The 27,709-nt window shown below is 45.1% G+C and overlaps 1 protein-coding gene across 7 annotated transcripts in view; it reads right to left on the minus strand.

Annotated features, from left to right (window-relative positions):
- The window catches only part of PLEKHG4B (pleckstrin homology and RhoGEF domain containing G4B), a 203,262-nt gene that overhangs the window by 147,955 nt on the left and 27,598 nt on the right, over positions 1-27,709 (minus strand). For 4 of the 7 annotated variants that reach the window (XM_039525799.1, XM_039525800.1, XM_039525794.1 and 1 more), the window contains exon 2: positions 9,316-9,372. The exons of 2 other annotated variants lie outside the window; for them this stretch is intronic. The gene's annotated coding sequence lies outside the window, so the exon portion shown is untranslated. Of the gene's footprint in view, positions 1-4,415; positions 4,502-9,315; positions 9,373-27,709 lie in introns of those variants that run through there. One more of the 7 variants, XM_039525795.1, reaches the window with a different exon arrangement.

Below are 27,709 nucleotides of genomic sequence, written 5' to 3' on the forward strand. Positions count from 1 at the left end.
TTTTTCCTCCATCCTTCTCATAAATATATTCTATGGAATGTTCCATTTGAATTAAACATATGAATGTTAAAATCTGAAATATTGAAAATACTTTCTGCAGCAGCACAACAGTCCTAAAAGGGTTACAACTTCTCAGGATTACCTGTGACAACAGAAATCTGAAGCTGAATCCACACACAATGCACTCACAGTAAAAAGAAATGTAAGATGTACTGCCTCAAGAGACCCACTAGATTGTTCCCACACTGGAAAGCATTAGAGACCATTTGGCTGTCTGATAAAGGACTTGATCTGTATTCTTTGATCTCCTATCCTATTCTGATCTTTCACTGAAACTATTTGGACATGCTGAACAGATGCAAAAAAAAGTTTTGAATTCATCATGGTTTACTCTGTTAGTTCTGCTTTCTAATTACCAGCTTGAATTGAACTGGAATATTAACAGTAGATGCAGATTTTGAGAAACTGGATCTTCCAAAATATTAACTCAAATGGATTTTTAAAAGGGACTTTTATTTTAAATGTTGAGAAATACACATGCTTAGGGATGTTTTTAAATGCACACAGACTCTAGAAACCATTGAAAAGAATTTGTTGATGCTTCTATTACTGCGGACAGTCTCTGTTATCCCAATGTGTTCAGTTTTCTGCATGTAATCATAAGCAATGAGGCACAGTTAAGTCACTCTTTACACACTCCTGGATAAGGTCAGCAGGCATTCACTCAAGACCATGCACAACACTACATTAGGTGCATAGCGTAGACCAGAGTGGGTCCTAAGGCTCATGCATCTCACTCTTTACATGTTGAATATTTTCAAAGGAGGGGCAAATGTAAATTTCACATACTAGTTTCAGCCCAATAGAGGGAATTATTTCTTTCTTCTTGAATATTTTCTAGCTGGCCAAATCAGATATGCACCTCATAACTCCTACAGCATTACTGACCCTAATAATAAGTGGGGTTCAAAGGGGTTCTAAGCATCTCTGCTTTAAGACAGGCCATGTTCACTATCCAAACAAAACGTCCCCCCTTTTATTTTTGAAGTTTGAAACTTTGGATCTGATACACTAGGGGTCCCCAACACGGTGCCCGTGGGCGCCATGGCGCCCACGGGGGCATCTTAATGCACCCGCCGAAATGCCGCCGAATTTCAGTGACATTTCAGCAGGGAAGCCTCTCGATGACGCCGCTTGCCGCCCGCCAGACAAAAAGGTTGGGGACCATTGTGATACACCATATCCCTTACACCAGTTTTACACTGACAGCCCAGTTTCCAGCCACTGTCCCAGTGTTCAGGCTAGTTCTAGTGAAACTATAAAATGTGTCCAATTCCTCTAGGATCAGATCACTGTCAATGTTTCCTTTCCTAGCCCCCACGCTGCTGTAGTGGTAGCTAGCTGCCCTCCATCCCCATTGTCCTGGAATGCTCTGGACAATTCTCAGTTGTGCAGCTGGGAACAAAAACCGTATCTGCTCTCTAAAGCAGCTAGGCCTGAAAGACAGTTTACAAAGAATCACAACAAGCTCTCTCCAAAGTAGGATCCTACTACTACTCACTCTTGTTCTAGCCGCTGATTGTTGTTTTCCAGGAGAGTGCTGCCGGGTCTCCTTCCTCAAATAACATTATGAACATCTTCAGCAAGATGAGAGTTTTGCAGCATGCTGTGAGCATAGCAAGATTGGGCTCACCCTATTTTAGTTGGCAGGGGATTTTGATAGCTTGGGTTGAGAAAGCTCCGTTCTTGCTTCCCTCTAGCCTAACTCAGAGGCTCTGCTAGCTGTCATGAGCCAACTGAACAGTTTCTCTGGCACAGAATGAAGGGAGAAGAGGGCTTCTCGGCTAGTATAACACCAAGACCAGGACCGGTTCCTTGAAATGAACTTGCAATGAATGGAGAGCCAATGCAGGGCCCCAGTTACACTCTTCCATCAGTCTGTCCCCGCTAGAAGGCAGACTGCCATGAACTGGATAAAGTGCCTCTTCACAGCCTTCATTTCTGGTTCTGGAGTAAGTTGTGACAGTTCACCCAGGAGGTAAATGAAAGGATCAGGTGTAATTCTTCACCTGAGAGGAAAGGCGTGTTTCCTTGCTAGCTGAAGAAGAAAGACACCGGGGGTCACAACTAGTATTTTGGTGTCCAGGAGCAATGAGATTAGCAGGATTCTGAGGCTGTACACAGCTTTGAGCAGTGGTGGGCACATGCTGTCATTTGAGAGGGAGTCTGCAGTATCAGCCAACTCTGCAAAATCCTTCTTCCACCTTCCTATCAACAGTATCACAGTCTTTCCTGGATTACAGTTGAACCAGTTGTCTTTCATCCAGGCTACTATTTCTTCCTGGGATACCTGGGAAAGACTACTTTCTGACCAGGATTTAAGGGACACTTAGAGGTTTGTGCCATCAGTCTATGTCTGTCATTGTAGGCTATACCTCTGCATTCTGCACTAACACTCCTAGCAATTTCAAATAGGAACAGAAAAGACTGAGGACTCTAAAGGCTCTCATATATGAAGCCCCGGACAGGGGGAGCAGCTGTCCATCATGACCCTTTAGGATCGCCATTTTATATCAGGCCTGCCCGTATCTGCCAGATCTCTCAGATAGATCAGCAGCACCTTATGATCAACAGTTCCAAGGCCAGACAATAAATCAAGTTGCATCAACATTCATCTCTGTCCCTAGCCAGAAGAAGATCTTCCATCTGTTACTCAGGACTCTTTCCATGCTGTGTTCGGATGCAAGGTCTCATAGAGAAAGGTCTGAGATACCAGTGAAGGTCAGGTACTGCTGGAAATGGCTCACTACCAATTTATGGATGATCTTACTCATGATAGGAGAGTAGTTTGATGAGAAAAATACCAGTTCAATGAAGTAAAATGTTTCTGCAAATATATTACACAGATTCAACGAAACACAGGCAGATGTCTGCTGGAAACTCCCTGGGCAGCCGTGTTCCAGGCTGGAGCCTGGCCTACTGGGGTTGCTAGGCTCCCCACTGCATGGCAGTGGTGCCAGGCTCCTTGTTGAAGAGCAGGGAGCCCAGAACTCCGAGAGCCCAGGCTCCAGCTGGGGCTCCAAGACAGCCCTGCCATGTCAGAGCTTTCAGGGTCCCTGGTTCCAGCTGGAAGCCAGAAAGCCCCAGGGTACCCTGGCTTGGTTCCTGGAACTGCAGCAGGGAGCCCAGACATCCTGACAACCCTGGCTCAAGCTGAGGCTCTCAGAGCTTCCAGGTTCCCTGCTGTACAGTTGGGAGCCCAGAAATCCTGGGACTAGATCCCCCCAGCATCTGCTGCTCGGGGGCAGCCTCACTATATGGACTTTCTGGACAGCCCCAGACCAGGAGAGGAAGCGAGCCTAAGAGTCTGGAAGCTCTGGGGTCCCTAGCATTGGGGCAGTCTGCATGATGGGTCTGCCCAGGAGCTGCATATCCTTGGGAGCCCAGACAACTGCTGAGTAAAACTGACATTCCAGGGCAATGGTGAAACTGACAAGAACATCAATTTCAAAATATTTTGTTTTGGGAGTGTGAGGGAGGGGGATTCGGTATCTGAGGCTGGTGGGGAGAGTCCGCGGCCGGGGGTAAGGGAACCTGGACCCTCCCTGCTCCACAGGGTTCCAACCCAGGGCCCTGTGATTGGCTGGTCGGTTATGCAGCCTGGGGGGTGGACACCACCACGCCTGCTCCCTGGGTCGCCTCCTACTGTGTCCTCAGCCCCCTCCAAAAATCACAACAAGGGTCAGCTTTTGAAATCACAGGTACGGAGGCTCTCCTCCTTTACTTGCAGCCCTCCATTCCTGGCCACTTTGACAATTCTGCAGCAGGGTCTGGGACCAGGCAATGTGGAGCTCCTGCAGCGTCCAAAGCAGCGCCAGCCAGCTGCAGCAGCCCCAGCTCCAGCTCCAGCCACGCCAGCCCCGTTGAACAGTTTAAACAAACATTTTTAATAGTTTAAATGGTTAATTTTTTAACGGTATTTACACCCCTAATTTGGTCCCGAGATTATTTTAATTTTTGTTGGTTACATTTACCCACGATGGTTATACACAATACTGTGACTATATGCATATTTCAAAGCTTCCCTTTCCCAAAAAGCACACACTTATTCAGTTCTGTCAATTCGCTAGCTCTTGATAGAAAAAACAGTTGAGATGTGAGCATACAGATACCTCGACAAATACTCCCCTGCTGCAAAACTGGCCTTTATGTAATGGGTTGATTATTTATTCACCATGGCAATCTCTGCATGGCCACTGTGTGTGTTAATATCCACAGCCAACTGTGGAATGTCACATCTTCTTGAACAAAACAGCTACAGTATTTGAGACCAGTGGCTTGCAGCGTATGGATTTAAGGACTTCATCCTTAGGTAAACCTTGAACTTAAAATAATTAAAGAAAATCAAAACTTACATGGTACAATTAATTATTCAATTTAGTCACTCTTTTAATCAAGAATTTAAACCAACTTCTCAGTTCTTCTGAAAGAGTAACTTGATCATGGCTACTTGACTGATACTCAGGACTGGTTCTACGGACAGACAAGCAGGGTGGTTGCCCTGGGCACCAGGTTCCGGAAGGTGCCATACTGCTGCACCAATCAGGTTTTTTTTAACCTCCCTCTTCTGCTCTGGTTGGCTGGATCCCCTGTCCCCGCAATCACTGGGAGTGGGGTGGGCTGAAAAATGTTTTCCACCCTGGTTGGCTGATATGGTGTCTAAATTTCAGCCCATCTCTAACTAAATAATTTGATTTTTGGATGGCATTCAATGTATTGTAAATAAGTATCTCTTGCAATAACACATCACAGCATATACAACCTTAAAAGATTTTTTCAATCCTAATTAGGATATTATGGTAATTATCAGAGGCATGGATTTATACACAACCGTTCTTCCAAATTTGATCCTAAAACCTTTATATATTGACTATACCAATTGTGGCCTCTATGTTTTAATCCACTCTGTGGTAGAGGGAGGAGTCACACCTACAGAAGTTAGAGAGATAAGGGAAAAATAATTGTAATGTTCTACCCTCAGCATGGCTGCCTTAAATCACCTCTCAGAATATCTGCATGGTCTGAAAGGAGGAGGGGTCAGGGATTGAGAGAAACAGTTGGGGCACTGTCTATTAAAGGGCATGTTCCCCCATCCATTTCAAAGTGAAGTCACTGAAAAAAGAGAGGTAAAGGAACATTACTCAAAGCTGCATGAATTCATTCTTCCTGTCTGGGAATCCCCTTGGGGGAGTCATGGCACATATCCGGCAGCCTAGTATCCAAGGGCAGCATGGTCTTGAGCTATCCACTGTACTGGGGATGAGAGCATGGAAACGACATTTCCTCCATCTGCCTAGCAAGATTCTGAAGGAAATCCTGCCCCAAATCCTGTAGATGCCTAACCAAGGCATCTTTTTAGGCCAAACCCTCATGTACTTTGCATAACTACTAGCCCTGCAAAGTCAGGGAGACAATGAAACTCTATGGCTAAAAGCAAAAGCCCAGAGTTTAATTATTTGTTCGACTCTAAAAGTTTTTTTGCAAAGAAGAAAATACAGATTGATTATATAAGCTGCACACCACCAGAGCAAAGCACAGCAGCTCATATGCACTTACAGCACACAGCAACACTATTCAAGTTTTAGGCAGGAAATTGAAAGACAATAGCCATTGGAAACTGCATGGGGAATTTGAAGTGAATTTTTGCCAAGACACCAAGATTAACATATGTGGTCTTGTGAAAAAGTTCCATGGGATCTTTAATAATCACAAATATTCAGGGTTACAGGTTTACCAAGATACAGCACTTCCTTTTTCACAAAGCCCATAGGATCATGCTGGGGACACTGGTTCAATACTGAATCAGAAGGAAAAGTGCTACCTACTAAGCCACCAACACCATTTTCCTTCAAGGCCTTCATGATCCTGTCCAATTACTAAGTTGCCCTGATCATGTTTAAACAACATGGTAATATAACAACTTTTAGTATCTGTATAGTGCTTTGCATGTTAAGTGCTCATAATCTAATGAGATCACAGCTTGCAGTGATGTGGCTACAGACCGGCAGGAATGACCAAATATTTTAGATGCATCAATAATCCCTCTCGATACCGATTGCACACGCGGGAAGGTACACTTAAGCCACTGTTAAATTAATCCCAATTAAAATTGTCACATTCATATAGGAACTGTATTCTTTAGCTCTGATTCTCCTCTCACATTGCTTTTACACCAGTAATACCACTAACTTCCCTGGTGTTACTCCTGATTTACACCATGATCGGAAGAGAATCAGACCCTTTATGTTCTAATCTAAATCATTAAAATCCCAAAGAATCACTAAACCAGCATCTTTTAGTGAATAACATCGGGACCATTCTCTGTTATAGAGAAAAGTCAGAGCTATATCTAAAAACTCTTATTTAATAAATCTTCAGTTAACTATACAAGGTATTAGAACTTATCAATGAAGATCTCTTATAATGATTGTTTAATTATTTCAACAATCTGCCCTAAAATGCAAAACTCAGCCAGTTAAAGATCTACAGTAATAGAGTAGAAACTGGCATCATTTCTTAAAAGCTGAAAAGGACCTTGTTTCAGGCTTGACACTTATCTACTAGAGCAGTTCTCTGACTAAACAAACAAATCTGGAATCATAGTGGCATTCAGATGAAAATTACAAGTATTTTCATGCTCTCCCACAGATGGGAATTAAACAAGAAAATCCTGTGGTTTATTTGGATTTGTGAAATGAATGATTGATGTCAGTTTTCTTTTCTTACCATGCCGTAGTGAGTTGTTTCATTGCTTCCAAAATAGGAAAGGGACAAGAGAGCCCTTGATTTCCTTCACTATTTACTCACCTTGACTTTTAGGGCCAACGTCTGATCTTAATTACACTGATGTAAATCAGGAGCAACCCTGTTGCCTTAAACCAGAGGCACTCCAGATTTACTCATTGATATTAAAATCTGGCCCATAGAATGCAAAATCTAACCAGTTTCCCACAATAGCCAAAGCACATCTGAAGATCTCAACCTTGACCATCAGAAATACTGCTCATGCATGTTACAGAGATCAGGAAATACCTGGAAAGGAAGAGGTGAGAGTGCAATGACATGAACCCACGCATCAAATACTTTTGAAAACAATACAAAAATATTATTATAACAATATAGTAAAGCACTGACAGACAAAAAAATCAAGAAATTCAAAGATAAGATGAGAATTGCGTTGAGCTTTGCTTCCTCTTTGTCCCTTCCTGCAGGTTTTACTGCGGAAAGGGGGTTACCCAATCCCTGGAGTGGAACTGGAATTTTGTGACTCAGTCTCATTACTAATTGCGGGTTAGTGACCTGGACTACACATCCACAAAAGGGAGTTAGAACCTTTTATGCAGACTGTCCGGATCTTAAGTCTAGACACACAGGAGCAATTCAGGTTACTCACCTGCCTGTTCCCTCAGAGCAAACAGATGAGGAAATGGCTCCACCCTCCAATCTCTAGCCAGAATAGCTAAACTAGTGTCAGGAGGTTGGCAGGGCAGCAAATGATTTACTGCTGAAATAGGCCAGCAGTAAAATCCTACCCTGGGAGCAAGGGGGGAGCAGGGGAGTAACTGCAGCTCAGATGTGTGTTACTGAATCACAATGTCTTCCAGCGCTCCTCATGAGCTGATCCATCCCTTCCTCAAAGCTTTGTCTGAAACCACAAGCTAGCCCTTAAACAGGAATTTTCACTGGACTTTGATAAAGTATTATGATACACTGGCTATTCCAAAATTCCATGTGTTTTAAAGTAGTTTGAACAATTTCAAACACATTTGTAAAAGCCTGAGATCTGAAGTACCCAAAAGTAAATACAGCGGGTTTTCGTCCCTCCCTTCTGTCTCTAGTAGTGACATGTTTTTACTAAAGCTCTTGCTAATCTCTTTTATTAGCTTCTCTTATTTCTCTGTTTATTGTTTTCCTAATGCTCCCATGCTGTCGTTAGTATTTTTCTTTAAGGTCTCTGTATTGCCCCTGATTTCCCTCTAAAAGTCAAGGCTCATGGTGTCGTGGGCTTCTGCTGCAGGTATGTCAGAGATTCAGAAACAATACATTTTTGGCAACAGTTTTCAGAACTGGAAAATGCAAAAATGGTTAAAATTTAATTTGGGTCTTGGAAACTCAGATGTTTATTTAATTTGCAAGTCACCTTTCAAGTTCTATTTCACTGCTAGTCCTGCAACCATACATAGCCAATCAGAAGGTACCACCAATCAGTTTTGTACAAGAAAAAGGGTACTAGATGTCAAGAAAAGCACAGGTAAAAAAACCCTAAGATATACACCTCCCTTGAAAAATATGCACAGACTAAGTTATTCTAAAACATTCTTTCTGTGTGTGTGTGTGCGCGCACATGAGTATGTGCACTTAGAGTTCACACATATGTAAACGCATCCAGGCTCATACTACCTTTTGACAACATTTTATTTCCACACTTTTGGATTTAGACAGAGAAATTTGTATTGTGTTTATTTCCAAGAAACTGCCATGCTATTTCCTAAAGAACCTAACAGATTACAGCAGCCAGAAATTCACAATATTAATCTAACAAACAAAAATTATTGCTATCTAATGGTTACCTGATGTACTATGTGAAACTAATAGGTGGGCTCAGTCCACTTCTTAGTAGGCAGATGTCCAGGTCACAATTAGCACTCCTCATGGCAGCCTCAGAAAAGAGGCTAAGGACTGGATGACCAGAGAAGACTAAACTACCTTATCTGTTCTGAGCGTGGTCCCTTCCTGGTCAAGTTTGATACATTTCTCCAGGCAGTGTAGTGGATATTTATTTAAGAATGGGAAAGCAGCAAAAAAGTTAGGAAGCTATTCCTACTTTTGTCTTGTCACATTTTTTGAGATACTGTTCATTTTAGACAATTACACTAAAATTGAGGAACTAGGTGGGATCCTATCTTTGACGTTCCCAGGCTGAGGGGAGCACTGGCCTGCTAAACCTAGCCTTGTGAGTTCAATTCTCAAGGAGGCTATTTAGGGATCTGGGGCAAAAATCTGTCTGGGGATTGATCCTGCTTTGAGCAGGGGTTGGACTAGATGACCTCCTGAGGTCCCTTCCAACCCTGATATTCTATGTATGCTTATTAGAGGAAAAATATTCTTGTTTACTTGCATATTTATAAAGAAGCTGTAACTTTGCAGCAGAACGCAAGATGGAGTATTTCCTTCTCCTATTCCTGGGCACATTTCAGGAACACAAGTAGTACAATATAAAAAAAACCCTAATTCTTATATGATTCATCCTCTTACCTTTGGAATTCAGCTGGATGCTCTCTCTCTCAAACTAATTTTGTCTGAAGCTTCAGGCTAAAACAAGAGGAAAAACCAGACAGAAGCAAATGACTTAGACTGGACAGTGATGCCAACCAGGAAGACTCTCAAAGCATTAAAAATAATCTGGCTAAAATTCCTTTTAGATATTCAAAAATATTTTCAGAACATACCACTTGTATCTCTAAAAGAGCCTTTTTCTGTCAAGGAGATGTCCTACTTCTATATTATAACTTCAAACAGTCAACCCACAGCCCAGAAGGCCCCATCCATTTCATGGCAGTTATCCCTTCTGCCAGTGAGGCCTGAATACAACTTGTTTCAGAGCCGGTCAACTAGGATTGCTGGGGTCCAGTTTTCAGGAGGGATAGCTCAGTGGTTTGAGCATTGGCCTGCTAAACCCAGGGTTGTGAGTTCAATCCTTGAGGGGGCCATTTAGGGAACTGGGGTCAAAATCTGTCTGGGGATTGGACCTGCTTTGAGCAGGGGGTTGGACTAGATGACCTCCTGACGTCCCTTTCAACCCTGATATTCTATGATTCTATGACCCTGGCAGCTCCTGTCAGCACTACTGACCAGGCTGTTAAAAGTCCAGTTGGTGGAGCAGGCAGGCTCCTGACCCAGATCTACACAACTCTTGAGAAGCTACCAGCATCTCCCTCGGGCTCTGCATGCTACCTCTGCCCCCAGTACCAGCTCATCAGCTCCCATTAGCCAGGAACCATGGCCAATGGGAGCTGAGGGGGTGGTGCCTGTAGGTGCAGGCAGTGCACAGAGCCACGTGGTGGCGCCTTTACTTAGGAGGCGGAGGGAGATGACGCTTCTTCCAGGTTGCTGCCTGAGGTAAGCGCCACCCAGAGCCTGCTCCCCAAAACTCCTCCTTCACCTTGAGCCTGCACCCCCAGCTGGAGCCCTCACCCCATCACGCCCCAGCCTGGTGAAAATGAGTGAGCGAAGGTAGGGGAATGGAGTGAATGGGGGTTTGACCTCTTAGAAGGGGTGGGGGCAGGGCGAGGATGCTCAGTTTTCTGCAAATACAAAGTTGGAAACCCTACAGTCAACATCCAGAAATCAGCTGACAGCAACATTAGTTGCATTCTTATCCAGAATGCGACCATACTTGCTTTCCCCACAGAGTGCTAATAGTTTTAAAACTTTTCAACTCCTGCTTCTTTTTAGCCATATTTACACAAATATGTTTTTCTGCATAAAAACGACAAAATCGTTGTGACTCAGTATGAAGAGCACTTGCCTGTGATCCATGAACCCCTTTACTCAGCACATGTATGAGCTACTTATAATGGCCCTGATCCTGCAGGCCTTACTCAGACAAAAGTTTGAAGTCAATTAGAGTTTTGCCTGACTGAGACCTGCAGGATAGAGACCTATAGCGAGCAGGAGCTTCACAAGAGGAAGGGATTTGCCCTTGTTATTTGGCAAACCTTGTTCAAATGGATGTGTGAACCCCCATTTAAGACAGTTGTAAGAGGCTGTTAAGGGGTGACTGTGACACTGATGGCAAGAGCTGGCACCTGCTGGAAACCAGACCAGATCACCTGTATGTTATTGTCGTTCAAGAGAGGTGTTAGACTTGTAAGGATGTGTTTAGTGTTTAGACTCTATAAAATGCTTGTAAGTTGCGGAAGGTGTGACCCATGTGCCTAATAGGGGGATCTCTTAAAGAGATCTAGGAATGGGGAGTAGGAATGAGCTGTGTCTGAGGGTATGGCTACACTTGAGATTTGCAGCGCTGGTGGAGGCTTTCCAGCACTGCAATTAGTAACTGTCCACACCTGCAGGGCACATCCAGCGCTGCAACTCCCTGGCTGCAGTGGTGGCCGTACACCTGGGTCTGCTTGGAGTATAAGCATTGCAGCGCTGGTCATAAAGTGTGGCCACACACCAGCGCTGTTATTGGCCTTCAGGGTATTCGGAGGTATCCCAGAATGCCTGTTCAGCCACTCTGCTCATCAGCTCGGACTCTACTGCCCTGGCCTCAGGTGACCCGCCCTTTAAATGCCCCGGGAATTTTAAAAATCCACTTCCTGTTTGCTCAGCCAGGTGTGGAGTGCAATCAGTGAATCTTTCCAGGTGACCATGCCTCCACATGCCAAATGAGCCCCAGCATGGAGCAACGGCGAGCTCATGGACCTCATCAGTGTTTTTGGTGAGGAATCTGTGCAGGCACAGCTGCGCTCTAGCCGTAAGAATTATGATACCTTTGCCCAGGTATCAAAGGCCATGCTGTAGAGGGGCCATGACCGGGAGGCACTGCAATGCAGGGTTAAAGTAAAGGAGCTGCGGAGTGCCTATTGCAAAGCACGCAAGGGAAACCGCCGCTCTGGTGCTGCCCCCACATCCTGCCATTTTTACAAGGAGCTGGACGCGATTTATGGGGGTGACCCCACTGTAAATCCAAGGACCACGATGGACAGTTCAGAGCAGGGAGAGGAGAGGGAGGTGGAGGGTGGGATCGAAACAGACAGTGAGGGTACTGGGGTGGGGGGAGACACCCCGGAGTCCCAGGAGGCATGCAGTCAGGAGCTCTTCTCAAGCCAGGAGGAAGCTAGCCAGTCGCAGCACCTGGAACTTGAAGAATCACAGGAGCAGGTCCCAGGTAAGCAGCTTTTATTGCAATGGAAATGTTTTGGGAGGGGGTGGGTATGGCTGCATGCATGCATGCCTAGACGTGGAATATCCCAATTGATGTGGTCTATCATGTCACAGTAATCGGCCTCGGTAATCTCTTCAACAGTTTCAGCAAGAGCATGGGCAATGCGCTTGAACAAGTTTAAAGGGAGAGCCAGTGTGGTCCCTGTCCCAGTCAGGCTAACGCGTCCGCGCCACTGTTCCAGGAGGGGTGGGGGGACCATTGCTGCACACAGGCAAGCTGCATAGGGGCCAGGGCGGAATCCGCATTGTTGTAGAAGACCCTCCCTTGCTTCCCAGGTAACCCGCAGCAGGGAGATATCTTCAAGGATTAACTCCTGTGGGAAATGGAGGGACACTGTTCATTGCAGGTCCCAACAGCAGCTTTCTGCTTTTCCCAAAGCACAGAAACACCAGTGCATCCCTGAACCAATCAGCCCCCCTTCCCAGGCAACCTGCGGCAGGAACATATCTTCCAGGATTTATGAACTTCTACACTAATGTTTTACCCTTACTTTTACCCTTACTCACCATGGCTGCGAGGCTGTTAATTCTCTAGTTGTGTTTGGAATGTGTGAGGAATGCTACAGTGTGAGACTGGAAACTACCTCACTGAGATTATACACAATGCTGGCTCTCTTAAAATGTATCATTTGTTGTATTTTTTTAATGTCCTTGACTACTCCTAGAAATGGACCGGCCTTATCAGAGACTGAAAAAAAGCTTCAAAACCTAAGAATGAAACCTACAAAAAGCAAGGAAGATTTGGTGAAGGCAGTTATGAATCAGTGTGCAAGAGACAATAAAACTATGCAGGAATGGAGAGACAAAATTCAGCACTGGAAGGAAACACAAACCAGGAGAAAGGAGTTGTCGCTGAAGAAAACCACGAGGCAGCTTATAAGCCTCATGGAGCGCCAAACGGACTGTATCCAGTCACTGGTAGCCATGCAGGCAGAGCACTACCGTGCCAAACCCCCCCCCCCCCAAACCTCTTGCCCTTGTGCACCAATGTCAGCTCCAAACCCCGTTCCCCAGCATCCAGGTTCTTACCTACACCACCACCAGCTGCCCCCGACACCTGTATGGTCACCTATGAGCCCAGAGAACTATGACCCTTACCCTCTGCACTCAACCCCCATCACCATGCAGCATTATAATCCTGAAGTGCACAGCACTCCTGGCAGTACATATGCAAACCTATGACTGTACAGTTCAACAACCAACCCCCCTGCCGTTTTACTTACTTTTTTTTTTAAATAAATGATTTCTTGGCATATGAAACAGTTTTTATTATTGCATAAAGTGAAAGATAACAAACCCCAAGGAAAACACAGGCACTTAAAATCACTGTGCCCACTGCACTTCACTCCTGTTTAAGGCAAAAACCATTACTGTTGGCTTTCAGCCTCAAATTCCTCCCTCAAGGCATCCCTAATCCTTGTAGCCCTGTTGTGGGCCTCTCTAGTAGCCCTGCTCTCTGGCTGTTCAAATTCAGCCTCCAGGACTTGTACCTCGTTGGTCCATGCCTGGCTGAACGTTTCACCCTTCCCTTCACAAATATTATGGAGGGTACAGCATGCGGATATAACCGCAGGGATGCTGCTTTCCCCCAAGTCTAGCTTCCCATAAAGCGCTCTCCAGCGTCCTTTTAAACGGCCAAAAGCACACTCCACAGTCATTCGGCACCGGCTCAGCCTGTAGTTGAAATGGTCCTTGCTCCTGTCAAGCTTCCCTGTATATGGTTTCATGAGCCAAGGCATTAACGGGTAAGCGGGGTCCCCAAGGATCACAATGGGCATTTCAACGTCCCCTACTGTGATCTTCCGGTCTGGGAAAAATGTCCCGTCCTGCAGCTTCCTTTCCAGGCCAGCCTGTGTAAATGTCAATGAAACACCCACGGTGATCCACAAGCGCCTGGAGAACCATAGAGAAATACCCCTTCCGATTTATGTACACGGAAGCTAGGCGGGGTGGTGCCAGAATAGGAATATGCGTCCCATCTATTGTCCCTCCACAGTTAGGGAAACCCATTTCTGCAAAGCCATCCACAATGTCCTGCGCGTTCCCCAGAGTCACGGTTCTCCTTACCAGGATGTGATTAATGGCCCTGCAAACTTGCATCAAAACGATTCCAACGGTCGACTTTCCCACTCCAAACTGGTTCGCGACCGATTGGTAGCTGTCTGGAGTTGCCAGCTTCCAGATTGCAATAGCCACACGCTTCTCCACCGTCAGGGCAGCTCTCAATCTCGTGTCCTTGTGCCGCAGGGTGGGGGCGAGCTCAGCACACAGTCCCATGAAAGTGGCTTTTCTCATGCGAAAGTTCTGCAGCCACTGCTCGTCATCCCAAACTTCCATGACGATGTGATCCCACCACTCAGTGCTTGTTTCCTGAGCCCAAAAGCGGCGTTCCATGGTGCTGAGCATTTCCGTTACCGCCACAAGCAATTTCACGTCACACACGTCAGGCAACTCCAGATCATCATCGGACTCCTCACTGTCACTTTGGAGCTGAAGGAATAGCTCAACTGCCAAACGTGATGTGCTGGCGACACTCATGAGCAAAGTCCTCAGCAGCTCAGGCTCCATTTCACACAGAAATTGCGCTGCACTCACAATGGCAAGAAACGTGGACAGGAAAACTGTGACTGCTGGGATGTGAAGCGATGCACCATGGGGTGTTGGGACAGGAAGCGGAATGACCCGCACCCTTCCTTCCCCTTCCCACAATACTCAGCGCCAAAATGGGACGAGGTGCTCTGTGGGATAGCTGCCCACAATGCACCTCTCAATACAGCGCTGCAAATGCTGCAAATGTGGCCACACTGCAGCGCTGGTAGCTGTGAGTGTGGCCATAAACCAGCGCTGTCCCTACACAGCTGTACAACCAGCGCTGTAACTCCCAGCGCCGCAAATCTCAAGCGTAGCCATACCCTGAGTCACTGTTGCTAGGCAGATGCACAATTAGCACTCCACATCCAAAAGCTTCTGGAATTGGGTGTGGTAATTTTGGATATGCTTAATAGATTCCCTGTAGCTGAGCTCAGATTTCATGCGGGCAGTAAACTGTAGCCCACTCAAAGGTTACACATGTATTACTTGTAATGTCTGTATCCCATGTTATATCATAATATGCAAGTTTTGCTTTGTAATTGTAAAAATGCCTGCTCTGAACTTGTGAACCCCAGCAGGAAGAGTGGTGCCCGCACCTATCAAGGACTATCCAAACAAAGTGGGCCATTGTGGAACATGATGATACAAAGACTGGGTTAATGGCCCCTCCCACACCCTTGAAGGTTCTACGTGCAAGAACGCTCATCCCATTAGCTTAAGTGCTGGAAGAAGGGGATAAAACATGGACACAAGAAAACTTCCTCTGTCTCTCTACTGTTTGGACTCTCACAGGGCTGGAGCTAGGAAACAAAAGCAGCTATCCCCCAGGTCAATCTAGGTTAGACACTCAACGCTGACAGATTATTACATGTCACCCTTTTGAACCACCGACTAACTTATTTGTACATATATGTTGCCTGCTTTATCCTGTAAATAACACTCATTTTTTTCCTAGTTAATAAATCTTTAGTTAACTATGGGTGTCATAGGTTTATTCCCCACTTTGAACTTTAGCGTTCACAAGATGGGGACCTGCATGGACTCCTCTAAACTAAAATCCTAGTTTAGATCTGGTTCTCGCTGCCACCAGTCAAGTTTTTTAAGTGTCTGACACACTCCCTGTTCCCCCAAAAACTTTTCCTGGGGAACACAGATCCAAACACCTTGAATCTCAGCACAAAGGGTAATAATCCATTTCCCCCACCTTCTTCCCCCTCCCCTTGTCCTTGGGAGAGATACCTTGATTCAAACTCCTTGAATCAAACAAAGAGGGATTCACTTTTCCCCCTCCCCTTCCCCTGAAAATCCAAACAAGGGAAGAAATCAATCAAGTTCTAAAAAAGAAAAGATTTTATTAAAGAAAGAAAGAAAGTACACTATCTCTGTAATACCAGGATGGAAAATATCACAGGGTCTGACTTATAAACCTGGAGAGACTTCCCCCTCCCTCCTCCTCAGAATAATCAAAGTAACAGCAAACAGGAATAAAGAATTTATCCAGCAAACACACAATTGCAAATACAGAAAGTAACTCAAAAGACTAATCCGCCTTTTTAACTAATACTCACTATATTGAATAGAAGAGGCTATTTCAGGAAACTTGGAGAACTTGAAGGATATGACTGGCCTCTCTTAAATCCAAAAAGAGACTAACTCCAAACAAAGAAACACAGACAAAGGCTTCCCTCCACAGAGATTTGAAATTATCCTGTCCCTTGATTGGTCCTCTGGTCAGGTGTTCATCAGGTTACTGAGCTTGTTAACCCTTTACAGGTAAAAGAGACTTTAACCCTTAACTATCTGTTTATGACAATGGGTTTAGCTACAAGTGTTGTCTTTGGTGAGAGATCGGAGGTACAAATTGATCTGGGGTAAATGACTGGTCTCTTGGGACTGGAAGCAACCTGAATATTTCGTGATCTTTGGTGTATGGCAACCAACTATCACTAATTCCAGCTAGCCTGGGTGGCAGAATAGACTGGAATGCCCAAGGGGACAGTCTGTGACTTCATGGGAAGACTGTTATAGTGATCCAGGAGATCACATTAGGTACTAGGTTGGTGAACTCTAATTACAGAACATACCACCAGTTTGGGGTGTCTTCACTGAGGTTGGCACTCCCAGTCATGAGCCACTCCAGACAGCATGGCAGTGACTCCTAAAGCAAAGCCTGGTAGAGCCTGCCCAGAAACTAGCACTAGGTGGGCTGAGGGTTGGACTGGGTGTTGTGGCCGGAAGTTGGAGGGGTGAATAAGAGAATATGCTGGAAAAGAGACAGGCTGAAGGAGCAGCTGAAAGCACTGCAGTGACTGATTCTGAAAGAAACTTGGACAGAGATTTTTGGGCCAGTGGTGCAGGCTGAAAAGAGTGCTCTTGGTGCTGAAAGCAAAAGGAGTTGTTACCTGCTATTTGACTCCCTCTGCATTCAGAGACATGGGACTTTGTAAATAAACACCACCGCATCAAAGGAATACCTATCACCAATTTCTACTCCCAACTGGAACACCCCCAGTGCCCCAAACTTTGAGTAGGGTCAAAAAGGGGCCCTCAGGTTGAAAAGGGGCAACAGTTGTTTGGGTCAATCACTCTGAGCTGAGCATTTTCTGAAGAAGTGGGCAGTACATACTGATCTCGCCCATCTAAGAGGGAAGTGCTACTTACTGCCACTAGCATGTAGCTAATGGAGATTTTTCAAAACAGACTCACATCATCCCAGCCTCAGAAATACCTTTGGGAAGGAGTTTGATGGGAGGAAAAAACCTCCTTCAAGCTCTTCTTATAGAGCATCCCCCAAATCGCTCTCTGAAGGGGCTTGGTTTGAAATGAGATGTGGCTCTACTCCAAGTCCTGACAGATCCACAGGAAACAAGGCCCATAACTGCAGCAATCCTTTGCCTCTGTGCCACTCTGGGAACCGTGGCACATCCTCTTCCTGCTCTCTGGCAGCTCAGCTCCAATGAGTCAAGCTGCCAGATCTTCCCTTGATCACAGCTGCACTCAAGACCCCTCAGCGTGGGGAGGCTCTGTGGACAGGTAACACAAACTTGGGCTGTATAGCAATTTCTGCCTCATCTCTGCAGAGCTGGGAAGTGGATGATCTCCCATGCCTAAGATGAAACCTCCATTGGCTCCTAGGAAAAAGGAGAGCTGGTGCCATGGAAGTGGCAAACACGGACTTTTGTGTGGTATGGGGGAGCTGTGTGCATGGGGGGCCCTGTCTGCCTGTCTGGTGGAGGAGGGAGGAATGATTCAGGTGCACAGCAAGGAACAGAGTCCCCTCATTTAACTACAGATGAGTGTAAAACATTTGGCCCTTTTATTTAGTGTTTGAATTTATACGTTGCACTACTCAGACTTTTCTAAGAATGTCAACAGGTGAGGGAGAGCATATAATCAGATCTGATAACCTGTCAGAATACTCCATAAACAGGCCTTACCTTCTGCTCTCACTTACACTCAGGGATTTGACTGGTGCCAGGAGCTAAAAGGCACTTTTTCACCCTTTCTCCTGAGCTGGGATTAGCACCCCTTGTCCACAGCCTAGACCTATAAATTCCCTTGAGTATAAACCATATAGTTTGTAGCCAATTAGATAAAAAGTGTTTGCTTCCTATTTTCAGAGGTAATAGTGAGTTCAGGTCCTGAAAATAGGTTGTGCATTTCCCCTTCATCTATGTAATTTTAAGAGTCTTAACTTTCCAACTGTCATCAGAAGGGGACCTATAAGCATGCCTATTTCAAATTTCACATCCTCTAAGGGACATGTCGAATTCTGGACACAGACAGCCCTCCAAAAAAGCACAAAATGAGAAGGAAGGACTGACAAGGGTACAAGAGTCTCCATTTTCAAATTCACACACTCTCTTACATAAGTGAAAGAATGGGCCTTCTTACTCAGGTAAAAATTCCATTGCAGTCAATGGCAATTTTGCCTGAGCGAGAAGTCCGGAATCTGGATCTAAGTCATTGAGTTTAATTCTCTACCTGCGTGCACATTGTGTACTTGTGTAAAATGAATATCAAATGACTGTACAATGCCACCTAATCAGAATGGTAGCTTTGTACATCCACTTGGTACAGGTGTAAGTGACTACACAAAGGTGCAAGGGAGTAGACAAACAAGCCACTTGTCACTATCTGAAATCATTTGTCCTTATTATGTATGGAAAATTAACATGGCACATACTATTTCAATCTAATGTTTTTGGTTTTCACGTGTTCACAGTGACCTATACTCACTGACATATGTATGTACAGGGCCGGTGCAACCATTTAGGCAAACTAGGTGGCCGCCTAGGGCGCCTAGTGGTTGGGGGCGCCTAAAAGTCCCCTCAGGCGAGGAGGTGCAGTGGAGGTGAGCTGGGTGGGGGGGCGTGAGGGGAGGGCTGCCCACAGTAAGGGGGGGGGGCGCACAGGGGAACAGCTCCCCGCCCCAGCTTACCTCCACTCTGCCTCCTCCGCTGAGCACACAGCCCAGCTCTAAGTCTCCTCCAATCAGCGCCGCAAGCCTGGGCGGGGAGGAGAATTAGAGCAGCGCCGGCGTGCTCAGTGGAGGAGGCGGAGCCGAGGTGAGCTGGGGCGGGCTTCCCAGGCAGGGTTAGCTGCCGTGGCGGGAGGAGGGAGAGTGGGGAAGTCTCCCCAGGTGGGGTTATAGCTGCTGTGGCGGGGGGTGGAGAGGAGGGAAGTCTCCCCAGGCGGGGTTAGCTGCTGTGGGGGGACACTCCCTGGGCAGGGTTAGTTGCCGTGGGGGGGCGGAGGGGAGAGGGGTTAGCTGTCGCGGTGGGGGGGTGGTAGCTGCTGCGGGGGGGCTCCCCGGGTAGGGGGCTGAGTTAGCTGCCGTGGGGGGGGGCAGGGTTAGCTGGGGGGGGGGGTGCAAGGTGGAAGTTTCACCTAGGGTGCAAAACTCACTTGCACCGGCCCTGTGTATGTACACAATCAGGACATGATCATGTGAGAAGTGGAGTGCCAGCTGCAAGATTCAGAGCACCATCATCTTCCACTGAAGTCCTAATAGGGTGCTGAGGGCATTCAGTGCTTCAAAAACAGGACTCAAAGTTCAAGCCTTTGAAACCTGGCTGAATGAAAAGAGAATCTGAATCGTGTTTTTGAAGTGGAACACTATTTTTTAAAACACGTGGATAACTAAAAAGTAGTGACTGGATTTTATCAAAACTTCGCCCTAGAATAAAAGTTTGGAGTTAAAACCAAGAACGAGAAATTTCAACTCCAAATTAATTATTTTTTAGAAAGTTAGGAATAACTAAGCCCATGTCTACACTACAGCAGCACAGGTACAGAACTGCAGCTATCCTGCTGCTGTACTGCAGGTTAGACCAGTGGTTCTCAACTGGGGGTCCACAGCCCCCCAGGGGGCCACGATCCATTTCAGAGGAGCCCTGGTGTTTCCTGCGGGGCTGGAGCCCTGAGCCGATAGGCAGAGATTGAAGGGGGGGACCACAGGAGTGTTGCCCCCTCAAACTGCAGATCCAGAGTGGGGCAGTCCCAGGGACAGCTCCACTGCCCCTCCTTCTCTCCCCAGTTCCCCCGAGGCCTGGCCAGGTCAGAGGCTGAAAGCTGGAGTCAGGGAGCGCAGGGCAACTGCTGCTCTCGATGGTGGTAAGTGCCACTGAGGTGGGAGGACCCGGCTCCAGGGCCAGCAGAGCCCTCAGGGAGCAGCAACTGTGGGTGGCTGTGGGGTGGAAGAGGACCTCACAGCACACAGCTCCTAGCTATCCCCTCCCTCCATCCTGAGCTACACCCCTCACTGTACACAGACCCTAGCTATCCCCTGCCTGCACCCTGAGTGGTTTTCAAACTTTCCGAGCTGAGCCTCCTGCTTTGAGTTATGATTTTTGGTTGCACCCTACCCCCACAACCCAGACAGGCTGGTGGCCTGCTGAGGTGAGTCAGGGGGTGGAGGCGGTGCTTTCTTCCTGAGCCCCACCATACAGAGCTGGCCCGAGCCCCACCAGGCCCTGCCCTGGCCCCCATCCCCAAAATAGAAGTCAAACTACGCCTATGCCTGAGGCTGCCCCTCCCACTCAGGGTTCTGAACTCCAGCCACCAGAGTCCCCCTCACCCTGCTGGGCCCTGGAGTCTTTATAGCACGTTGATAGGGCAGGGGGAGGAGAGCTCAGAAAGAGGAAAGTTAAGAACCGCTAGGGTAGATGCTTTCTACATCAACAAAGAGGTTCTTCCACCTCCTCACGTGGCAGTAAATAGGTAGGAGACTACACCAGAGGTCAGGCTGGCCCAACTATGGTGTTCAAGGTGCAAAATTTTGCACAGCGACACAACTAGGTCTATCTAATTTTTAAGTGTATATCAAGCCTAAGAAGAGGTGTGTGTTTGTTTCCTCCTTAGCTACAACACTGGTATCTGCCATTATAATAGTGCTCAATAATTTAAATTTAATTTTCTGTTTAATAATTAAAATACTTTATTTTTAAGAGAAGTGTCAGATTGTGTTCCCTTTAAAATGCATTGGAAATACGGCTTACAGACACACCTATACGGTACCTGTGCCTACAGGGAAAATTTCCCACTGTAACACATTCTTGTCTACTGACACTTGTGAAGAGTTAAACCCTATAATTGTCTTGTCATTTCTTCATCGGATTCTTGTAATCAGAAATGAAAACCAAAGAACCCTCTTCAACAGAAAATAAGGTGTTTTTTTTTTAAATGGCAGACCAAAATATCAGATGAAACCACAATAGATGGTCTCATCCATGTGTTTTTTTCCATCTGTGGTTCAACGTGAATCTCACCCACACATAGCACAACTTAGAAAAAGTGTGCTCTTATAAACAATAAAATGGATTTGTTTTCAACAGAAAATATTGCTTTTGATGAATGAACAAGTCATAATTGTATCACTGCTTACACATTTTTAATACAATATATTTTGAATACAATAAAACCAACTGTTTTATTTTAAAGTGCTGCTTTAAGTGGTTGGGTGGCTAAAGCATTATCTTATAATCTTACATGAAATGAGACTTATCTGCAGTGAGACATAGCTCAACTAAGCCTTGGTTGGATGTACTAGAAACATTTTAATTTGTTGTAAATTGTTACTCTTTTCAGAAGAGATCCCAGGTGAAGTTGTAGTCCAAATTGCTGTTTTTGCCATGTAAAAAACTGATTAATTTATTTCATCCACAACACAGTAGCTATCTCTATCATAACTTCCATTAGGTACAAAGAAACGAAGCACAGTTTGGTGGCTTGCTAGTTTTACTTATTCAAAGTCCATCTCCTTTCCATTGTTAGAAAATTTCTACCAAAGATATTTTTCATTGGGACAGTTTTAGACACTTTCCTTTCACATCTCTTGCAATGGTCTCCATGTTTAGGTTTATATGGGTGGCATTTTCTAATGTTTCTACAATAAGAGATGCAGTGACAGACAGATAATATTGTTCGTTTCCATTCTAATTGCCCTCTTCCCCTACGCTCTGCAATCAGTTCAGAATAGCCAATGCATGCAAATAATGAAAAAGTGCCCTTTTGTTTAAATCCAGACATTTGACACTCAATTAAAACTGATACCTTAGACTAAAAATAAAATTAAATGTTTTTCTTAAATCAGAACCTCTCACAAAATGGGGTACACCTTTATTTCACCTACCCATGATGTAATAATGTTTAGATCATTTTGATGTATAGTCCATCAATTATGGAACTTCAATATCCTTGTAACCAAATATGTCTTGCATGAAGGATTTGAATTTTTATTACTTAGAACACTATGAATTGATACTCTGCAGACAGGTACAAGGAAACTGTCCACACCCAAGGAATCTACTGTCTAAGAAGCCAAATAAGCCAGCATGTAGAAGAGTTTGCTGATTTCACTTAAGTAAATAGTCCTAATCAGATCAGGCTCTAAATTATTCCTGTATTAACTGTTATTCCTCTCAGAGGAATTAACCTGAAATAACTCATCAGAACTATCCAGAACTCTTTCAATTTATGCCAGGATTTTCTTAAGGATGCAATATTAACTTTTAAAAACAAAATTGTTAATGGGTGGAGGCAGGGGCGGCTCTAGGTATTTTGCCGCCCCAAGCATGGCAGGCAGGCTGTCTTCGGCGGCTTGCCTGTGGGAGGTCCGCCGAAGCCGCGGGACCAGCGGACCCTCCGCAGGCATGCCGCCGAAGGCAACCTGCCTGCCACCCTCGCGGCGACCGGCAGAGCTTGGCTTGCTGCCCCAGGCATGCGCTTGGCGTGCTGGTGCCGCCCCTGGGTGGAGATAAAGAATCCCTCCCTCCCCCCCAAAAAAGTCTTAAGATTCTGATGAGCCTTCCATGAAACACACATGCATAATAGCAATTATTTTAGGACTCAGCTACGCTGCTCAAGGGTATAAAAAAATCCACACCCCGAGCGAATAAGACTGGAATAATCACTGGAATAAGAATTGTTCTGACGATCTAGCTACTACCTCTCAGGGAGGCAGATTACATACGTCAATGGGAGAACCATCCCATCACTCTAGTGAGTATCCAATGAAGGACTATAGTGCTGGAGCTGTGCCGCTGGAGCATTTCAAGCGTAGAAAAGCCCCAAGGCTCTCAAAGAGCCTTACAAACATTCTTAATGTTTCACACACTCTTCTGAGTATTATTCCCATAGTTAGAGAAGAAAAATAAGGGACAAGATTGGAACTTCCCAAAGGTCCAGAGCAAGGTAGTAGCACAACAAAACCCTGACAGTAGCTGGAACAGAACCCTATGTGTCCCAACTCATAGTCCCATGCTCTACAGATTCCCTTCCAGTATGTGTATATTATTAGATTTTCTGCACCATAAGTTCAAAGAAAATCTCTTGATTTCTACTGAGCCAGTCAGGATGGAGTATACATTGACCTTGGAAGCAGTCAACACAACTTAATGACACCTGTTTTAGAAAATCACAACCACTGATTTCCTTCTTTCTATATAACAAAAATATACCCTGCTTCAAAGTGCTACATTCATTCACATGGCCAGAAAGTACTACATAATTCCATCATATTTAGCATGCAACATTTTAGCCATTTTACAGATAAATTTCCATTTCACTAGTATTAATAAAGTTTCTCTGTACATACAGCATTGACATATAATATTGAAAGTGATTAACTAAGGTGTAGAGTACTTCTGTCAGCAAGTACTCTATCTGTACATTGTATACATTTTGCTGTATTATACAAACTTAAGTCCTGGGGACTAATTATGGGACTGAGATGAGCAGCATTTGGCCCTAATGAAAAGCCACTACTCTTATTTATTCATTTTATCTTTTGCAGTAGCTACAAAACCAAGCCCACACAGACTATTTAATAAAGAATTCAATAAAGTTGACATTTATTCTCTCCAAGAAGAAACATTTTGTGAAACCACCTGCTATTTCCCAAAATAAAGTTATGTAGCTTCCATAACAGGTGGTATTTAAGTAGTTAAACATCTAGTATGCAGTATCACTGTAATCCACACACCTATTAGTCAAATTAGAAACCTGCTGTAAAGTTGTCCTGCTTCTTCATTTTCCCCAATGGTTAATGTTTTGAATTATGGATGACATCAGTAAAACAGAGCACACCTATAACTTAGTAGCATGCAGGGCTAAACACATGCAAAAGACAATTGGATTGATTCACCACTTCATTTGCGCCATTAATAGCAACTCCATTAATTTCAGTGAAGTTACACCAGTGTAAAATGGATATAACAGTACAGAATCAGCCCCACTCACTTACACACAAAGTTTAAGCCTATTTTAAAACTACTGTGCTCTTTTTTCATAGATTTGTCTTTTAATCTTCCGGATATCGTTCTTAAAAGGTTCTGTGATTACAGATATATTTCTGCTCTTAAATCAAAGGTATTTTTATTTAAATTGTTTGGATAACCTTTCTAAAAACTTAAACATGAATATACCTGTATCAAAAGATTGTTAAAAGGAGTAGATATTTCTGCCAGTTTTCCCAACTTGACTACAGATTTAATTACAGAAAGCAATTTAGGTTCATTCATTACCAAAAGACCAGTTGACAACTACAACAAGGGGCTGAATAGTACATAATAGTTCTTTGTTCTACTATCGAGCATAGTTTGGATGCTGTAGTGGGCCATAATATTAAAAAGAATTAGCCAATGTATATTTTAATCTGGCAACTACAATGGCGAATTTTGTAGAACAAACGTAAGCAGGTCAAACAAAACAGCCTTTAAGCAACTCAGATTTTTTTTCCTGGTTTGTCTTTGTATAATTGTATATGTTGTTTTTTTAAGACCATAGCAAAGACCAGCATGTTGAAAAGATTTCTTTTAGGCTCATCACACTGCAAGCTCAAATTCTTCAAAAGTTCATTGAAGTATCGGGAGGCTACTAATGCTCTTAACTGTTCAGTGCATGTTTGAGAAAGAAGGGGCAGCTTTACTACTATGTGCAAGATCTTCAGGTTGTGTAACTAGGCATAGCGCCATAGAATTTAGTGAAACTATACCAGACTACACCACCTACTTCATATTATCTCACAACACAATTGAGTCTCTATGTTCACACAGTAAATTACCCAAGCACACAACAGGAAATGTAAGTGTTAAGGAACAGATGTACAAAAACTAGAAGAGAATTAAGGTAATAATTGGTGCCATCCTGGGGAATGTAGGGAGAAAATCAGATTCTTACAACTTGGGAGTGAGGGCATCAGCCTAATGAAAAAAGTGGCCCAGGCAGACAAAGCAAATTTCCCTTCTGACTGAAAAAGATTTACCTGGGGAGGGGGGACAAGTGGGGCAATTTGCCCCAGGCCCCGCAGGGGCCCCCCCGAGAGTTTATCAGGGGCCCTGGAGCAGGGTCCTTCACTCGCTCCAGGGGCCCCGGAAAACTCTTGCAGGGCCCGGGCCCCCGGAGCTTCTTCCGCTCCAGGTCTTCGGTTGCAATTCGGCGGCGGGGGGGTCCTTCTGCTCCAGGACCCACTGCCGAAGTGCCGGGTCTTCAGCGACAATTCGGCGGTGAAGACCCCAGGCCCCCTGAATCCTCTGGGTGGCCCTGACCCCAACCTGCCACCCCAAAAGACTTGGAACAGATTAAGGGTCTGACCCTGTGAGGCACTGAGCCACGTCTTAACTAAGAAATGCAAACAGAGTATCACAGTGAGGCATTAGACAATCCCACAGGCACCCACTCAGAATTTACAAGCCTTTGAATAAGAAACGCATTGGGCTAGTAGGAAGACCTGAAGAATGAAGCACGAGGACTCATGAGTAGGGGAGTGAAAATATAAGCCAAATTAGAAGAGAAGTACTGTAGTATTAACAAACACAATCTATTCCTTGCCCTCAAAAGTTGCCTGCAAACAAACAATTCAGAGTCATAACATTAAGGTTTGACAGTTAATCAGACAGGCAGTGGAACAGCAGTGGCTGACAGGACAAAGTCCATAGGATTTTTCTTTTCACATTTTCTCCAGTGAACTGAAGAGAAAAGGCAGGAATCAGGCTTGCGAGGCTATGAAAGACACGGGTGATCAGACAGCAAATGTGAAAAATCGGGACTGGGGGTGGGGGGTAATAGGAACCTATATAAGAAAAAGACCCAAAAAGAAGGACCGTCCCTATAAAAATCAGAACACCTGGTCACCCTATGAAAGACAGGCATCCAGAAAACAGAATTGTTATTGGCAATAGTCATTGTTTCTATTCCACAAAGCCCAGGGATTTCTGTTGACTAGCAAGTATCTCCAAGTTCCCTGTGGGTCAAAGTATTGGGAATTGTATAGCCTGGGATGAAACTGCAAGAAGAAATCACATGAAGCTGCCAAATTTATGCCTCCACAAAGTTTTGTGGCCCAGCATTAAAAAGGTGTCTCCCATGTAAAGCGAAACCTGGCCGGGGGGGGGGGGGGGAGATCAGAAAGAAGATATCCATGAGAAAATTAGTAAAGAAAAATAATTGAATAAAATTTAAAGAAAGGATGAGAAATTAAAGAGAAGCAAAGGAAACGTGAGAAAGGGAAAGAAGTACAGCTGGTGAGCTGAAAGCGTCATCACTACAGGAAACAGATATTCCTAGCTCAAATATGGTGGGGGTCAAGTGAGCATTGCTGAGATCAGCAAAATATTTTGGGACTAGGAAGTAAGTCGTCCCTGGAAGCTGCTCAGAAGTCCTTTTGTAAGAATTTTATGTATTCTGTATAGGAAGGGTGTGCTTAACTTTTGTAAACTAAAATGATTACATCTAAAATTAGCCTTTATAAAAAAAACCACACACATATATAATATACGCATTCTACATACCTTTGTTGTTGTTGTTTTGGTGCTTACCTTGTGCTTAAATGTCACAGCTAATAGATGTCATATTTGGGCTAAGAAAGAAAATGCGGGTAATACTTATAGGACATGAGGGGCCAAATTCAGCCCTCACCCAGGCAATGCAATAGGGTTGAAGTGCAATGGGAATTACACAGGTGTGATGGGAGGATTTTGGCTCCGGACATCTGATACAAAGAGCACTTTGCCCTGACCTGTCTGTAATTAATACAATCTTCCCCATCACCACTCCCCCCGCCCCCGGCCCAAAAAATACCAATCATAACCGATGTATAACACTCAGTTTCTTCCAGCCTCACATTTATTTCAGTTCTCCCTTCTCTACCTCCACTGTTTAACTGAGAAAACAAGTTTTCACTGACAAACAGAAATCATGAATAAAGAATCAGGACATTATATAATAGCATCCACCCAGCAACACAATAACTGAAGCTTCCTTGCACAGTGATGGGAAGGCAGGGAGTCAAGGGGAGATTTACTAGGTCGGGGTGGCCAAACGGTGGCTCATGAGCCACCTGCGGCTCTTTTACCATTAAAGTGCAGCCTGCAGACCCCCCTTACACACTTCCCCCTCCCAAGCTCGAGGGTGGGGGGAGCTCGGGACCTCTGCCTTGCAGCAGGATGGTTGGGTAGGGGCTTCTGCCCAGCAGGAAGGGGGGGTCTTGTAGCTTCAGCCCTGCGGGGCGCACCTGCCAGGGCTTGAGGCTTCAGCAGGAGCAGGGCTGGTGCCCCAAGCCCCTGCACCAGGCAGGTGTGCGCTGGCTCTCAAACTTCTCAAGATTGTC

This window comes from Mauremys reevesii, linkage group 2, assembly GCF_016161935.1.
Source record: "Mauremys reevesii isolate NIE-2019 linkage group 2, ASM1616193v1, whole genome shotgun sequence".
NCBI classification, from domain to species: domain Eukaryota; kingdom Metazoa; phylum Chordata; order Testudines; family Geoemydidae; genus Mauremys; species Mauremys reevesii.